At 32.5% G+C, this 18,106-nt stretch overlaps 1 non-coding gene across 1 annotated transcript; it reads left to right on the top strand.

Annotated features, from left to right (window-relative positions):
• Positions 1-13,527: 13,527 nt before the first annotated feature.
• Positions 13,528-13,633, top strand: LOC120255356. Its single transcript, XR_005534989.1, has one exon. It is a non-coding gene; the product is annotated as a small nucleolar RNA R71 (small nucleolar RNA).
• The last annotated feature ends 4,473 nt before the right edge of the window (positions 13,634-18,106 follow it).

The following is an 18,106-nucleotide window of genomic DNA, read 5'->3' as shown; positions in this document are numbered from 1 at the left end:
CAAATTCTTTTCCAAGCAACCAATATGATTCCCTTTGGTCCAAGATCAGGTCCTTTTCACAAAAAATCTCTCCTGATCTTATCAATCTCATGGATGACCCAAGATGGTAATTTGAAGACTGACATCCAGTAAACTGGGATAATTGATAAAACAGAGTTAATAAGGGTAAGATGACCCCCCCAGTGAAAGATATATTGTTTTCCAAGAAGTAAGTCTGGATCGGACAGTTTCAATAAGCTTTGTCCAATCTTGTCGTCTAGGCCGTCTTCCAGAGAGGGGAACTCCCAAGTTTGTGATAGGAAGATAATCCCTATTGCAATTAAGAATTTTAGCAGAGTAGATGTTTGGTTGAAAACCATAATTTGTTGAAAACAAACAACTCTTCGTGTAATTGATTGAAAGACCGGAACAACCTTTAAAGAGATAAAGAATTAATTTGATTATTTTAAGATCTTCATGTCCTCCAGCTGAAAAAATGATTAGATCATCTGCATATTGCAAATGACAAATACTATTAGATCGGTTGAGCTGAACTCCAACCAACACTTTAGAATTAATAGCATGATTGAACATAGCACTGAGGGTATCTGCTGCTAAAGCAAATAGAAGAGGTGACTGAGGATCACATTGTTTTAACCCCTTTTGCAGCAGATATACCCTTGGGAAGTTACATTAATCAGAATTTGTGTTTTTACAATTTTGAGAATTACGTGTATCCAATTAATCCAACGGTTGCCAATATCTCTAGCTGCTAGAATCTCAAGGAGAAAATTCCATTCAAGTGAATCAAATGCTTTTGTGAAATCAACTTTAAAGGCAAAACCAAGAAGTTTCTTTTTTTGGAGATTAAAAATCACTTCTTGTGCAGCTATAATATTATCTGCAATGCATATGCCCTTAATAAATCCTGATTGAGAATCATTGACTAGAGCATTAATCACTTGACTCAATCTAGAAGCGAGAATCTTAGAAATGATTTTGCAAGTAGAATTGATGAGACTGATAGGTCTAAATTTTGAAACCTCAGTTGGAGCTCTTGTTTTGGCAATAAGAGCGATGTGCACCCAGTTAAGTTGTTCATAATTGATTGAACCATTATAAAAATCATCACAAAGTTTTAAAAGATCCTCCTGAATGAGGTTCCAATGTTTTTGGTAAAAGAATATTGGGAAGCCATCAGGTCCTGGGGACTTATCCGCATTTAGACCAAACACAGCAAGTTTAATCTCTTTAGTGGTGAATGGGAGTTCGAGATGAGAGAGATCAACTCTTTCCTTATAATAAAAAAGATGATGCCAATTTAGTAGGAATCTATGAGAAATTGGAGTACCAAGCAAGGTTTGAAAATAATCAGTAAAAACTTTCCCAATTTCTTGATTTCCTTCTATCCATAGCCCGTTACTACGAATGTGGGGTATGAAATTATTATTCTTTCTACCATTTGCTAGCAGATGAAAGAATTTTGTGTTTGAATCACCCTCTTTAAGCCAAGTTATTTGAGATCATTGTTTCCAATAAATTTCTTCTTGTTCTAGGACAATAAAAAGATCAGTCTGAATTTTGTGTATGAAATTATTATTCTTTCTACCATTTGCTAGCAGATGAAAGAATTTTGTGTTTGAATCACCCTCTTTAAACCAAGTTATCCGAGATCATTGTTTCCAATAAATTTTTTCTTGTTTAAGGACAGTAAAAAGATCAGTTTGGATAACAGTTAATTGATTAGATTCGACCTCAGTAAGTGGTCTGCTTTCTTGTAAGGAATCAAGTGAATTTAGTTCAGAGAGCAAATTTTTCTTGTGAATATTTGGTCTTCTTTCTTGTAAGGAATCAAGTAAATGTTTTTCTTTCAGGACATAAAAGATATAATTATAAACTTTCTTTTTATAAAAATGAAAATTATTGAGAACCTTTGAATATTGTGTAGCTGCTTGTGTATATATATATATATATATATATAAAAGTTTAATTAATGTACAATCCACATTTGGTGAAACTTAATTTTGAGAAAATGACTTAGAAAATTTTGAAATTTTACAAACCAATTTGAAAATCTCTCTAACATTTGCAATATAATAGATTCATGCTTCTACTTATAATTCTTCAGTAGTCCTTACAGACATTAGATTAACTTTTTAGTTTATATAATTCTAAAAATTCCTCTATTTCATTTTCTTCTTTTCCTTTTTTGTCATAGTCATCATCGTCATTGTTGTCATCATCATCTTCATCATTGTTTTTTTCTTCTTCTTCAATTTTTTTCTTGTAAATGTTCTTCTTTAAGACAAAAAGGGCACGATGATAAACATGATTTAAAACAAAAATTCAGAGATGTCCACGTAACCTTGAATATTATGTGTTTGTTTGTATATAAATATAGAGAGAGTTTAAATGGAGTAATATACAACTTAGATTTAGGTATTTGGTTTACAGAATGGGAATGAAATTGGAGAGAATAGGAATTGTAATGGGAATTGATGGTAATAGTAATGCGAATAAAAATTATGTTTGGTCGAAACTATAATTCATTAGGACTAGGAAAAATTAAAAGGGAAAATTGCTTGCATACCCCTGCAAAAGCATGAAATTGCTTAAATACCCCCATAAAAATACTATTTGTTTGCATACCCCCATAAAACTAATTTTTTTTACTTATATATCCCCGCCGTTAGTTACCATTAGCCACCGTTAGGGTTTATGGAATTAACCATAGTTCCCACTTAACCCAACTTAACAAAATTACCCAATTATTCTTAACATTATCCAACCTAAGCCATTTGAGAAAAAATCCCAAACTTCTCAACCACTCAGCGCCATCTTTTGAGGCTCCCTTCTCACCAATCACTTCAAGCCACGCCATCTCACTCTCTGGTTCTTTCAAATCGGCGTCAGTTACATCTACGCCATCCCCAAAGGTTTCAACATAACCCTACTGGACCATCTTAACGCCGGCTATGCCTGACGCCGTAACATCTGCACATGTGCCGTTACCTTTACCGTCAGAGGTCTCAATGTGACCAACGCCATCGCCGGAGCTTACTTGGAGAACCTCCCAATCGTGTTCATCGTCGGTGAGCCAAACACCAACGACTATTATACTAATCGGATCCTCCGCCACACTATCGAATTACTGGATTTTTCTCAGGAGTTCTGATATTGGATGGATGTTCAAAAAACATTATTGGACTTCTTTCTTATAAGTTTCATATGTGATTGTATTTTGAGTAGGTGTATGAAATTATTTGTTATATATTGATACATGTCGTAATTTTTACCTATTTTTAGGTTGTGTTTGTAAAGAACATGTGATAATGTAAAAATTTTTAAAGATGTTTGTAAAAAACCTTAAAATATGAATTTACTCAAAAATTCATGATTTTTAATAATTTTTAAAAATAATTAAAAGTACAAAAAAATTACATTGGTTATCTATAATTTAAATAATTTAAAGTCTATAAAATATAATAAAAACATTTGATGGGTATATTAACAAACCCATAATGGTCATTTATTGAATGAAATGAGTAATGTTTACAAAATAAGAAGAAAAAATTAGAGGGGTATATAAGCAAACCCATTTTGGTAATTTACCCATTATTCCGTCCATTAATTTAACACCATTAAGAGTCAACTTAACCATAGGGGCATATAAACAAATATAATTGATTTGTAGGGTATACAAGCAAATATCATTTTTATGAGGGTATTTAAGTAAATTCATAGTTTTACAGGGGTATGCAAGTAAAAAACCCAAATTAAAATGAGAGAATGTAGTCAAATTAATATTTTAGCTTTAATGTAAGTAATTAGTGTTTAAATATTGTTTATGATAATTTCTTAATATGCACCAAGGTTTGCATATCTTATTTACTTAAATTATTATCAAGTATTTATTAATTAATTCATTTCAATTATTATTAATTTTAATTGTTATAATTAAGTATTCTAAATAAATATTTATTGTGTTGGTTCTTTTTAAAATAAACAAAAAATTGCTCAAGTCTATTCATTTTTCAATAATTTAAATATAATTATTCATTTTAATTCTCATAATTAAATATGTAAATTAAAACAAATTACATAAGCATTGTTACTAATTTTACTTATTAATAATTAATACATTTTTTATGCCTATGACAAAGACAAAATTTTAGAAGCCAGCCCTCTCCATTACCCTCCAAAACATTTTAGGAAAAAAAAAATATTGGGAGCAATTATGAGAATGGATAAATTAGTCAATAGCTTTCAATTTCTCTCAATTACCATCAAGTTTGGAGTTATTAATCCCCCATAATAGGAACAGACACATACTTTTAGATGAACACCCATTTGGATAGGCAGGCATGCGAAGCTGGGTCTCAATTTCCTACACTTGGGATTCAATTCCCAATTCTATGCTTATTCAAATGGGTGTTCATCTTAAAGTATGTGTCTGTTTCCCATTCCGGGGATTAATAACCATAGTCCATACACCCCTATCAGAAATTAAAATTAATTAAAAAAAGAAAAAATGGGATAATTGTTAAACTACTTTCCGGTCTCCTCGCACTCTTAATAAATATGTGAAAATAAACAAATTAATAAAAATAAATAAATAAAGAGATTTATAAAGTAAGGTGAAAGGAAAAAGATGTGATAAAAAAAATTAATAATATCAAGAAAAATGAGACCAAAGGAAGAAGAAAAGTTAAATATATGTTTTCCAAAAGAATTAATTTATTTTAACTTATAAATATTCATGTAAATTTTGGTACTTTCTAAAAGAATCTGAGTAATTAAAACTATGGACATATACAGAACTGTATATTTTGAGCATAACATATATGCAATTTTCCATTCTTTAGAAAGAAAGTTATTTACAAAGATACTATTGATTTATGATTTGGTTCAGCTGTTGATTATTTTCTGCTCACTTTCTCATTTTTTAAGCCTATATTTTTATTTAAATGATTTCATTACTCAATAAATTATACATTTTTAATATTAGTGAAAATTATTTTTTCACAAATATTTAATTTATATAAAAAAAAAGACCACAAGCTTCACGTAGTAGATGTTGCAATGTAACACAAAAACCGTCCAACTTTAACTAGAAATTTAATCTCATCGAGAATGATAAGAAATAAATGCAGGTGCAAAAATAAAGATGATAATTCAATTTCATGTTCTATATTAATATATATATATATATATATATATATATATATATGATATATTTAAAAAATTTATATAAATGAAAGTTTTAAAAAATTCACTTCAATTAAATTTAAAACGTCAAAGTTGTTACAGCAAGAAGAAATAAAATAAAATTAAAAGAGAGAGTGACATATTAAAATAAAAAAAAGGTGCGAGTAATATATTGAAAAGATGAGCATGGCAAATGATTTAACTGGAAATAACCTAAAAATCCCTCCAAATTTCACTTATTTACATATTGTTCCTCTAAGTTTGAATATTCTTAAAAAGTTCGTTATTTTTCTGACAATGTACTTTTTAATCCTTCAGTCATAAAAGTAACTAACGTTGAAAAGAAATACCTAGTAGGTTTTCAAGCAGAAACACATAATATTAAATGAAAATATCATATATTAAACAAAAAGACATATCAGTATTAAGTAAAAAATTATGTGGTTAAACGAAAACACACAACGTTAAATGATAAACTACATATTTTAAAACAGAAAGTACATGTTGTAAGATTGATTAAACGAAAGAGTGAGCTGTATTAACTGAAAATTAAACTGCCCAAAAAACAAAAAGAACCATATGACGAATTGATATATTAGAGGGTTTATGTGGGATAATTTCAAACCTCCAAAAGATGAATAATAGGCATCAAGCGCTTTTTATAAATATAAACAGATTCTAAAGCAAAGATCGAAACCCCGGATGTACTACAATAGTACAATATGAGAATAATATAGGAATCCCGGAGTGAATAGTGTATGAACAGTACTGTTGGGGGAGAGATTTGAACCCATGACCTCCCCCTTACACTTTGATATCATACCATTGGGCTATCCAATGATTGACTCCAAAGACTTTTAATTCCATCTTCCCAAAATTTAATCGTCTTCCAGTGGCAAATATATATATATATAGAATTTATTTTTGACAGGAGAAGTACGTGAAGCATGTTATTTTGATAATCATTTCTTAATTAAAAAAAATAAAAAATAGAATTTGGTGGGTTAGTTGGGAATGATTGAAGCGAGGAACGTGGGTTTATTTAAAATTTATTAATATTTTCATGTCATTAGATGCCCGGACAACTCTGCTTTTATCACGCGGCTGAATTTTTTATTTTTTATTTTATTTTTCTTGTTTCCATTAAACATTTACTCTATTCATAATTTAAAAAAATCGAGTACCATTCGCATTAAATTGCTCTTATCTTGCTTTCAAATATAAGAAATTATAATTTTACAACAAACGCCAAAAATATTTTTTCATATTTTATGTCAACTAGTTCCATTATGGATTAGTGATTTTTTTGATAATCAACACACCACAACAAATAAGATATACCAGCACAAGAGTTTTGATAACGTTGTTTGGCACTGAAAATCGGAAAAAGATGGATTGTTTTGTAAAACAATCTCTTGACCAACAAAAAGTGAAATTTATGCTTGTGCAAATTATAGAGTTATTGGGGCTAAAAAAGAAGACCCGGAGTTTTGTGAAATAATGCGGGGTGGAGTTTGTTGATTCTCAGATACGAAGATATCAAATGGGATACACCAAACTCGCATGCCCGGCGACTCGTGTGGTATTTGAAACGTCTTCCTAGTTATATTCTGAATCTTTTAGATAAACCCCTTAAGGAATTAGAAAACCTAGTATACTGTGATGTGTGATTTGATCAAAATTTTCATTTTATAGATTCGAAAAAACTGTCATCCCATTCAATCTGATTATTGGGATGTCCCCGTTCTGACATGTGTCTTGGAAGGACTAACATGAAGCTCAGAATGTTGGGTGTATGCAATACTTCCAAACAAACAACAAAAGGGGAATTGATCTACTTATGTTTACATGACCAACTTTGGGGGTTAATGCACTGGAAAAAATAAAAAACAGACACAACGACCTAGTTCAAAACATCCTCACCCACGAGATAACATGTGATTGGAGATTTTATCACTTAAGGCTCACCTTAATCAACATTCCATCAACCCCAACCTCCCGTTGACATAACACTCCTTCACCAAAATTATTGCTATCGGGCAAAAAAACAACTAGCAATCCACTAAAATCAAGCTTTATTTGGAGAATCAAGATGGTATGTAGAGAAAATCAAGGGATTTAAGGAACAATTGTCCTAGAGATCACCTTATAATCACACAACAAAGAAGAAGGGAAAGGAAGGGGATTAAGGAAAAAGCTATATTTATTCAAAAAAGGTCTGCCTCTTTTTCAGGCTCATTCCCCTTTTATGTAGTTACTCCAACAATATCCACATTAGTAGCAAGGATATGTCTCTGCCATCTCAACATCTCTTTCTATTCTCTCCAATAAACTTAACCACTACCTAATTTAGCATCCCTTATAGCAAAATTACCCCTTCGCCCTTCCTTCTATATGTAACTACTTAAATTATTAAAGGGTAAAGTATGCAATTTTCATAGAAATAAATTACTATTGTACCCTTTTTCAGGCTCATTCCCTTTTTATGTAGTTACTCCAACAATATCCACATTAGTAGCAAGGATGTCTTTGCCATCTCAACATCTCTTTCTATTCTCTCCAATAAACTTAACCACTACCTAATTCAACATCCCTTATAGCAAAATTACCCCTTCGCCCTTCCTTCTATATGTAACTACTTAAATTATTAAAGGGTAAAGTATGCAATTTTCATAGAAATAAATTACTATTGTACCCTTTTCTTATCATTGTAACCACTTTAACTATCGGCCAACTAATGTAATAGCTCTTATAATAAATATCCTTCCACGATCTCCTTAGACAATAAGCAAGCTCTCATAAGATAAGACTGACTGATGCTTCCATGCCAATTAATTTGACTTCTCTCTCTTACATTCTAAATCACCAAGTAGGGACTTATATAGCCTTCCACACGAATAACTTGTTGAAATATTCCACTTTTGTTTTGATTTTCGACAACATCAAAATTTGACACCTTCCAAATCTGACATTTTAACTCTATTGCAATTGAGTTGCAATTTGGCTCACCTATTAACGCTAACTCAGTTATAACACCTAGTTACAATTAGACTTTAAGAAACCTCAAACCCTCCCAATTGGGTCCAAATCGCAGGTCATTAAATTCCCCTCTTAACTAACAACAACAACGAGTTGAACTCCCATCTAAGGGCAGAGCAACAAGGGGTCCGGGGGGCGGCTGCCACCCCTCTCACTAGCGGGGTCTGTTGACACCGCCTACTTTTTCCTTCCCGACGCCCTACCCCAGCCCCCTTCCGCCCAGCCCTCTCCCTCTTGCCCTTCAACCCCACCCCCCTTCCGCCCATTCTTCTCCACCTCGCCCTTCCGCCAAGCCCCTTTCAAAGCTTTTCTTTTTAATATATTTTTTAATTTTTATCTTTATATATTTTTATATTGTGATTATTTTTTATTTTATTTTCAGTTGAATGCTTTGATTTATTTTTTATTTATTTATTTCTAATTTATTAGATGTTTTTGTTGAGCTTGCTATTTTTAAAATTTTGACAAAATTTGTAAAAATATGTATAATTGATTAATGTGCATTGATTTAGGGATCTGATAAATATTAAAGATTTGATTTAGTAATAAATAAATTTTTTTAAATTATGTTGATTTAAATAGAAGTTTAATTGAAAGTTATTATTTTTTAAAAATATTTAAATATCAGTTTATTTTGTAACTAATAAGAAATTAAATATAAATAATTTATAAAAATAATTTAAATGAATTCAGATAAATTATTAAATTGCATATGCTTGTAAATGAGAATTTTTTTAATTTAAAATATTATACATATTTTTAAAATTATAAATCAAAACATCATCAACTCAAGGGTAAAACCAATAAAGCAATTATTTTAGGCCCTTTATTTTTTTAAATCCTCATCTGTAGATTTTTTTTAATAATAACTTTAAATACTCAAATTTTGTAAGACTACCAATAATTATCATAATACAAAAATATTTTAATTTAATATTTAATCAATATAATTTAATCTTAGTTAATTTTTAAATTTTAAAATAATATAGTAAGATATTAAATAATTTATTTTAATATTTAATCAATTATATCTTTTGATAACTAATTTTTCATAATTTTATTATGATCCTCTATAATTAATTTTTAATGCATTTGCTTTTTTTCAAAAATTAATATAATATTTATTTCTTTTAATTATAAATAAGAGCTTTTGTACTTTTTATATTGTTACAATTTGTTTTTGTTTTGTTAGATTTTTTACTTTGTTGAGTTTTATTCACAAATTTTAAATGTATCCTATTTAGTAGTATGTGAAAACATAAACAAACATTTCAAATAGGTATTCATTAAAATAAAATCTAAATAATTTTAATTTTTATTAAATAAATTAGAGGGTTTATTCTAAAATTCCGTTATAGATCTCGTAGTTATCTTAAGCCGCCCTTGAGTCAAAATCATAAAGAAATATAAATTTTGATACATTAATTAATTATGTCTCTTAAGTTTTTACTTATTGCTATAAAAAAAATTTAAATGTATTTTATTATTTTAATTTTTTAATTTAAAATTTTTTGTTAATTAATTATTTTAAAACTTTGTAGATCGCTCCCCCTCTATATCATTTGTGGCTCCGCCTCTGCTCCCATCTCATGCTAGCACAAACCCCAACAAGGGTCTTCAAGCAAGCCCAAATTTGGGTCTTGAAGCACACGCTATACATGATGCTCTTCAATCATACCACAATGGTCTTTAATCAATCTTCAATCAGTTGCATGTGATTTTTGTTTGAATCTTCCACTGGTTAAATTAATCTTGGTCTTCAAGTAATTTAAACCTCGCCTAATTTAGCCCGGTGCAAAATTATCTTCATCTCCATTTTAAGTTCTCCCAAAAAATAACTCAAAACACTTTCCATATTTAGTTTCATCGAAATATCCAAACATGATCTCCAAACAATTAGGTGCTTACCAAAGATAGCTTTAATAGATTCTTCAATGATCATATCCAAGTTCAGTCTTCAATTAATTCAAAACTCGATGTGAGAACTTGATTAGTTTACGTGTTCATATTATTATGGTCACCCACAAGGTAGCCTCAGACTAGGCTTTACGAAGGCCACATTGAGTTATATATATATATATATATATTCTATGTATATATATATAACTATACATACGTTTATATAAGTGTATATATATATATACCTTATATACATGAAATATATCCATTTCGTGCCTTTCTTTAAAGTTGAACGCATGGAACTTTGGAAAGCCACGTGTTGGGTATTAATATATATATATATATATATATATATATATATATATATATTCATTTTCAATTTTTATTTTCTTCTTTTTCTTTTCCCTCTTCGTGTCCTTCTTGTTTTTTTTATAGGGTTTTCTTTAAATTTCTTCACTATTTTCATCCTAAAATTTAGGAGAAATGTATTAGATGCCACTCTACTATTTTATCATAACGAAATCGATGATTGGAGTTCATTTTCTTGAGTTTGAGAGTAAACCATTATCTAGCCTTTGGGTTTGGATTTCTCGAGTTAAATTGAGAAATTTCTTGAAGATCTTAGCTTTAGACAAGGCTAAGATTTACAAGGGACATGAATCCCTTGTTATTTCTCCGTTTTGGCAAAAATTCGAAGTGGACTCTTTGTTGTTATAGTTAGGGTCCGTATAGGGCCAAGGGTTTTTAGAGAACCCTTAGTTATATTGACCCACTATGGGGAGTAGATGAGTGAGGTTAGCTTGTGGGTTTGTTTGGGTACGTTTAGGAGTTGATTTGCAAACCCTATTGTTCTATTACATAATAGGGTGACATGTTCTATTTTTTTTTTTTTTAATTTTTGTCTGAATCCCTTTGAATTTTATTTGGTTTTTCATTTAACTTTTCCCAGGAGTTGAGACCTCAAGTAGGAGCAAAGAACCAATAGAGGGCTAGCGTCGAACTTGCGGTCATCCATGTTTGTGAGTAGGAACAGTTGATATGCATGGTTTACTTGTTTTATACATGTTGCTTAAATATATATATATATATATATATATATATATATATATATATATATATATATATATATATATATATATAACTTGTTGGAAAATCTTGTGTTACAAATATTCGTTTACTTTTTGGTATTTTCCTCGATGTATTGGTTTTGAAAAAAATACCTGCTAATATGAATTGAACTTTCTGAAGGTTTTCCTAAAAATGGGCTCGGAACAATATATTGTATATTCGAAAAGCAAGTTTTGTTATTAATGAGTGTACATTATTATATTATTTTTATATCACTTTGTACACTCATTTGGCTTGTATTAGGATCATGTTGTAAAATTCGGTGCTAAACTTAGTGTATCTTGTATCCTTAAGCTTCGGGTAGCACTCAAAGATGAGAGAACACCAAAAGAAGCATCCTAGACCCTAAATGAAGAAGTTGAAGCTCTCTTGGCATTAATTGAACAAGGACAAGACAAACTGGATGGCTTATGGGCAGCTTACGGCCATAAGCCACTTCTAGAGAATCTTGTGGGTATACTTATACCCATAAAGGGGAGTTCATAACCAAATCAGAGAACTTTATAGCAAGACTTACCCCCGTAAGGGCCATTAAGAGGAGCTTACGACCAAAACTTACCACCGTAAGGCCAGTCACAAGGGCAACATAGTGAAGCGTACGATCCAAAGCTTACTGCCGTAAGCTGGACAATAACACATATAGAAGACCTTATGGGCGGGACTTATGGGGATAAGTATTCCCATAAGGCTTGGGGCTCATCTTCCCAAGCTCCTTACGACCATGTCCTTACGCTCGTAAGCAGCTCATAAGTAGCCGAGTATAAATAGATCTAATGAGGATTGTTATGGCATTATTGAGATTTCATTCATTCTTTCTTGGCGACGATGTTAGGAAAAAAAGGAGGTGAATCTGTAGGGTCTCTATAAGAGATTCTAGGAGGATATTTAAATTCACATTCAAGGGGAGAGTATATCATAGCTGTTAAGCTCACCTTCACAGCGTTCGTGGAAGCTTTCCTAGGGTTTCTCCGGTAATTCATCTCTAGCACGATTAAGAAGGGGGTTCTTATGTTTTCTTTATTTCACATTGTGTCTTGTACTTTGGATGCTTGCCCTCCACTAATGGAGGATTAGTTTGTTAGATATTTGGGTATAGTTGAACTCTAGGATTTATATTTGGACATTGGTTGTTGGATTCATGTGATTTGCTTGTTTTTTTTATTGCAATTCATTTTATTTGAATATAATTCCGTGTTTGAATGCTTGATCTTTATTGTATTGAAAGCCTTAGTTATCATACTCAATGTGCTTTGTGACAAATAGAATTACCCACCTAGCATAGATATGCCATGATTAGAGGGAATTATGAGTAAGCCTAAAGACAGGGTCTTCTGGTTATCTTAATTCTCCCGAGTGAATTAATGAGTATCTCCATGCTCTTTTCAATCATGTGGAGTAGATTTTAGGAGAAATCACATCTCTACTCTGTATTCATATTAGGGGTAATCTTTCCTCATAAGAGAGATTATCTACTTAAGAGATTTTCATTAACTCACAGTGAGATTTCATAGAGTGTTAATGCGATTGTGCAGATGACTGTGTCAACTCTGCATCGATATAGTTACTCTTCGCCCTCTACCGAGGGGTTTAGTATGATTCAGGAAACCTCTCGGTTAAAATAGGATTGCATATCTAGACAACTTTTTGTCCTGTACTTTATTAAACTCTTGAAGGATGCCATGTCCGGATATCATTTCTTCCCCTGATTTCTCTCATGCTTTATTTCATATTTCTTGCTTTTACTTTCTTTTTTCTCACACATATCACTTATTTGGTTAGGCTAATTTTTGGAACTAAGGCTACTACTAGTAGTCTCATTCTTTCCTGTAAACCTACATCATGCTTTCATGTATATTTTATTACTTGATCGGCACATACACTTGTGTCCCTATCAGTTATCTTGATTTATATAATTATATCCTATGGGCCAGCAACTATTTTATCTTTTTTGGACTTTTGAGTTGGTTATTGATTTTAGGCTTCAAGCTGCATGTAGATCTAGTTTTGTTATATCTTTGAGAAACTAGTTTGGCTATATTTTGTATACCCTTTGGGCATACTATTATATTCGCTTAATAGAGGTATATGGATTTCAACCATTATGCATGTTATTGTTTTCATCTTCAAAACTATTGATTTGCCATATCATTGAATTGTTTCCTAGCCTCCTCCAATGTCTTGTTCTTAATGGCTCCACTGACTGCGGTATCAATAGTTTGCTATACACTTTGAGTCAATCCTTTGGTAAAATGTTAGACCTCCATCCAACCTAGTAAACCATGTTGTGGGCATCGCCTAAAAAGGTCCTTGTACCTCTCCTAAGCTTCATAAAGTGTCTCACCATCTTGTTGAGTTAAAAAAGCTATGTCATGTTGAATTTTTGTTGTCCTCCCTGATGGAAAAAAATGAGTCAAGAATAGCTTGGCCAATTGATCTCAAATAGTAACCGAAGCTCTAGGCAGTGTTTTTAGCCATTCATTAGCCCTAGACTTTAATGAAAACGGGAAGACCCTCAAACGGATAGCATCATTGGAAACCCTATTTAGCTTCAACATATCACAAACCTCTACGAAAGTGCTCAAGTGTGCATTGGGATCTTCATTCGGTAGAGCCATAAAATGAGCACGATTATCATACCATTTTGATGTATGCCGGCTTGAGTTCAAATGTGGTGGCTACAATGGGGGTCACACTATGCTTGATTGAGTTCCATCAAGTGTGGGTCTAGCATAGTCGGCCAAAGTCCTCGGTTGCCCTTCTTATTTGGCCATACTTACTGAATCTGTACTTTCAAAGTCTTGAGGTAATTGTCTCACTTTCCTTTGCAATGTTCTCTCAATTTCTAAATTTTGCTTCAAACATTTTGATGTGTTCAAATGGGTCATACTCAAGCTCCTGAAAGTGAAACAAAAGAGTTATGATCAATGATAATCCTCGGCTAACAATTATAAAACAATAGAAGAAAAAAAGCTAAAACTAAAAGGAAATAAAGAAAAGAAAAAAAGCTAGTGGAACAAATGAGAGTGCCCCTAATATATCTAATCCCTTGTAACGGCACCAAAAACTTGATTGACTACAAGTGAGTGTGCATGCAAGTGTATATGTCAATCAAAGTAATACATGCAAATAGCATGGTCAAATCCACAGAGACTATATAATAGAAGTACTACCTCTATCTTTGCTAGCTAACCAAATAACAAAGATCAATTCCAATTTCAAAAGAAAAACAAATAAAGGAACAAATGAACAAATCAGAGAAAATGAGAAACTAGAAACGATGGATAAAGCAGTGCTCAGATTGACTTCACTTGGGAATTTAATGATTACAATGATTACAAATAAATAGAGATTAAACCTTGGCTACACAGACTCGAAGGAAAACAAAGTCATACTAAGTGCTCTCTTAAGACTGACTAGTGGCTAATCATATGCTAAAAGAGGAAGGGAATCTCTCCTACTCCTACCCTCGCATGATTACAATGAGCTTTAGGATTTCTGTGTAAAAATTTGGATGTGTGATCTCCTCACAAGGATCTCTTGATACACAAGTGAAATCAAATTTGTAATGCCTCTCTCGATATGCAAAACCAACAATGAAAATAAAGATGAATCCGGAAGCGGAAGGTAATCTATATTAAAAGGCAATCAAAAGATAAAAGTATTCCCAAGCTACATCAATCCGGACACCCAAGGAAGTTAGCCTTCCGTGAGGCCCAAGTTCATCACTACAAAGTAAATCTCAATCTCTAAAACCCTAAACATGTAAGGAAACCCCCTCCCCCTCCCCCCTTCCTTTTTAGTGCCATATGGTTGGAGATGATGTAAGCCTCTATCATCGGCACTAGATTGCCACTCCGGTGACTTCTTCAAACTCCTCCTTCAAACCTTCAAATCTTTTCTTCAACCCTAGCGAGTCATCCTCAGTTCCTCTCCCCTAAATTTTCCCAAAACTCAGATGCCCTAAAAACCCTTGAGGATTTCTATTTTATATTTACAGGGACCTAACTGGTACATGGGAAAGTACATGGGCATGTATCTTGCCCTTGTAACTCCCAAAAAAATAACCTAATGTCTCAAAATCCCAATGTACATGGGTGGATGTACACGACCGCGTACTTCTTCCTCTAGCCATATAACACTCAGGTCTTCACTTCACTATCACTCTTGAGTTGCACGACCATGCATCCATCTTTTGTCCATGTTCTTATTTGGGGCATGCTCTGAATCTTTTCAAATATACATAAGCATATTTTTCAACTAAAGGCAAGAAGATGTATCTAATAGTCATTGTAGGAGTTAATACACATTCTCAAGGGGAGTAGTCCGGAGCATTGCTTCATTCTAGTATCTCTTATCAGGTCAATTCCCTAGTTATTTCCACTATTCTTTCATCTTTTACTTCTTTCTAGATTCTTAGATATATACTCTTCTCTAACCATTCATTTTGGTTAGATAATAGAGGATCAATTAGTACTAAAAGCTTCTCAGTCCTTGTGGATTCGACTACTTGAACCTATTGGATAAAATTTACTATTTGTATAATCTGTGCACTTACATCTAGCAAGAGATTGTGCATCAGCAATCTTAAAGAGGTCAATTATCAGAAGCAGCAAAAATAGTATTGGCCTCAAAAGGAGTAATTACAGTTTTATCATTAGTAAGTCTTGTATGGGAGATAGGATCAGCAATATACTTGGCTTGAGATAAATAATACACTATGGAATCAGTGGTAACTTTAATACTGAGAAAATATCTCAAGTTATCAGGATGCTTCATCTCAAATTTACAGCTAAAAAGTCTTTTAAATCATGGATTCCCATTTTGTCATCACCTATAAGAATCAAATCATCAATATATAATAGAAATAGTATGATACCTCTCTCAATCTTTTGAAAAATTAGACATGCTCATAAGAATTGGATTGAAAGCCAAACTAAGAAATAATAGAACTAAATTTTGCAAACAAATCACTTTGTGCTTGTTTAAGTCCATAAAGATCTTTATGAAGAAGATAGACTATATACAGAGGATGATCATACCTAGGAGGAAGTTGCATGTGGACCTCTTAAGAGAGATCTCCATTTAAGAATTTATTCTTGGCATCCATTTGAAATAAAGGCCATTGCTGAATATCAGTAATAGCAATAACTGTACAAACAAAAGTGATGCGGGTGACAGGAGCAAATGTTTCCTCATAATTGATACCATATTCTTGAGTAAATCCTTCAGTTCAAGTTGAGATTTATTTGCTCTATTGATCCATCAACCTTAGTTTTGACTTTATAGACCCATTTACAACCAACTAGGGATTTATCTGATGGTAAGTAAAGCAAATCCTAGGTTTATATGGATACAAGAGCATGAAGTTCCTCTTCCATTGCTTTCTTCCACAAATGGTTAGTACTTGCCTCATGATAAGTATGAAGCTCATAAAGAGATACAATAGCATAATAATGGTAAGTGTCTAAATGTACATATATATACATATAATTCTTATACGGTTTGCATGCATTCTTGTTGAATCGATGCTCTTTTTGTGGTTAAATTGGTTTTATTTATGTTACAGGCCTTAAGGAAGCTAGGATGAGCTCAAGAACGCATTCGGGGAGAAATTCACACCAATAAGGGTGTTTGCAAACTTTGATATTGTAGCTAATATTGTAGCTCATACTGTAGATGCAGGATTTCATGTCGCTGCAAGGAATTAGCTGTAAACCTCATGGGCTACCATGCACTAGTATGGATGCGGTGAGGATTATAGGAACAATGAGCATTAGTTACTGTAGTTATTTCCGGTAGCAGATACTATACCTCGAAGAGTAATTTTTGTGGGATTTGGCTAGGAGCCTCACGGGTTATCATGTACCAGCATGGATGCCCGTAAGGCTTGGGAAAGTTGTCTTTTAAACATTGCTAAAGGGGAACTTTTCCCTTTGGCCTCTTGGGCCACCACCCAATCCTTCTTGGGGCAATTTTCCAACAATCTACAACGCATTTCTTCACCAAGAGTGGATTGGGGGAAGATCCAAGGCATCAAAGAGCCATTCAAGTAGAGATCTCGGTAAACTTTCAAGATCTTCGTCCATCAAAGGAGACTCAAAGCTAGAGGGAGTATTTCATGCATCTTTTCATGTTTGTACGTTCCTTGGAGTTGTATGAGTGTTCCTCTTTCATGAGGAACTAACTTATTTTGTGGTTTGGATGTGATGAATGCTAGGTTTGCCATTTGTACTTTGGATGATCATCTTCGTTGATGTAACATTTGATGTTTGAATTCTTTTGTAGAATCTTGTGGTTTGTGGTTTATTCTATGTGTACCTCATTGTCTTGGATTGCATGAGAACTTTGAGGTTCAAATTTCTAGATTATACCTTTTAAGAACGGGATGCACCCTTGTATGAGACTCACATAGATTGAAAGGGGATTCTCATACCAATATGCCAAGGGATTCTAGTATTTGGTAGCCTTCTGAACTTTAGGTTTCAACCTAGGAATTGTGTTTACTCCTATTTATGTTTCCCTAAGTGCATTGCAATCGTAGAAGGAGTTAACTTGGAAGAGATTTTGGATAACTCTCATATGGGATTAGGGGTTAATCATCGAGAGATTTGGGATTAGCCTATTTTAAGAATCTCTTGGTCCACACTACCATCACAACATATCATCCTTAGCTTAGGGTTTAATGACAACCCTAGGGGGATTCCTTGTCAAAATCATTCCTCATATTTGATTCTTCCGTTGAATGCTAATTGTGTGTACTAGTAGCCTTGACCTATTTTTAGTTAGTTGTTCCCTATATTAGTTACTGTTCATCACTCTAAGTGTTAGGTTAGGAAATAGACAAAAGGCAAGT

Source organism: Dioscorea cayenensis, unplaced genomic scaffold (assembly GCF_009730915.1).
Source record: "Dioscorea cayenensis subsp. rotundata cultivar TDr96_F1 unplaced genomic scaffold, TDr96_F1_v2_PseudoChromosome.rev07_lg8_w22 25.fasta BLBR01000968.1, whole genome shotgun sequence".
Classification (NCBI taxonomy): domain Eukaryota; kingdom Viridiplantae; phylum Streptophyta; class Magnoliopsida; order Dioscoreales; family Dioscoreaceae; genus Dioscorea; species Dioscorea cayenensis.
The sequence above is the reverse complement of the archived record's forward strand: the minus strand, read 5'-3'. Positions and strand labels throughout refer to the sequence as shown.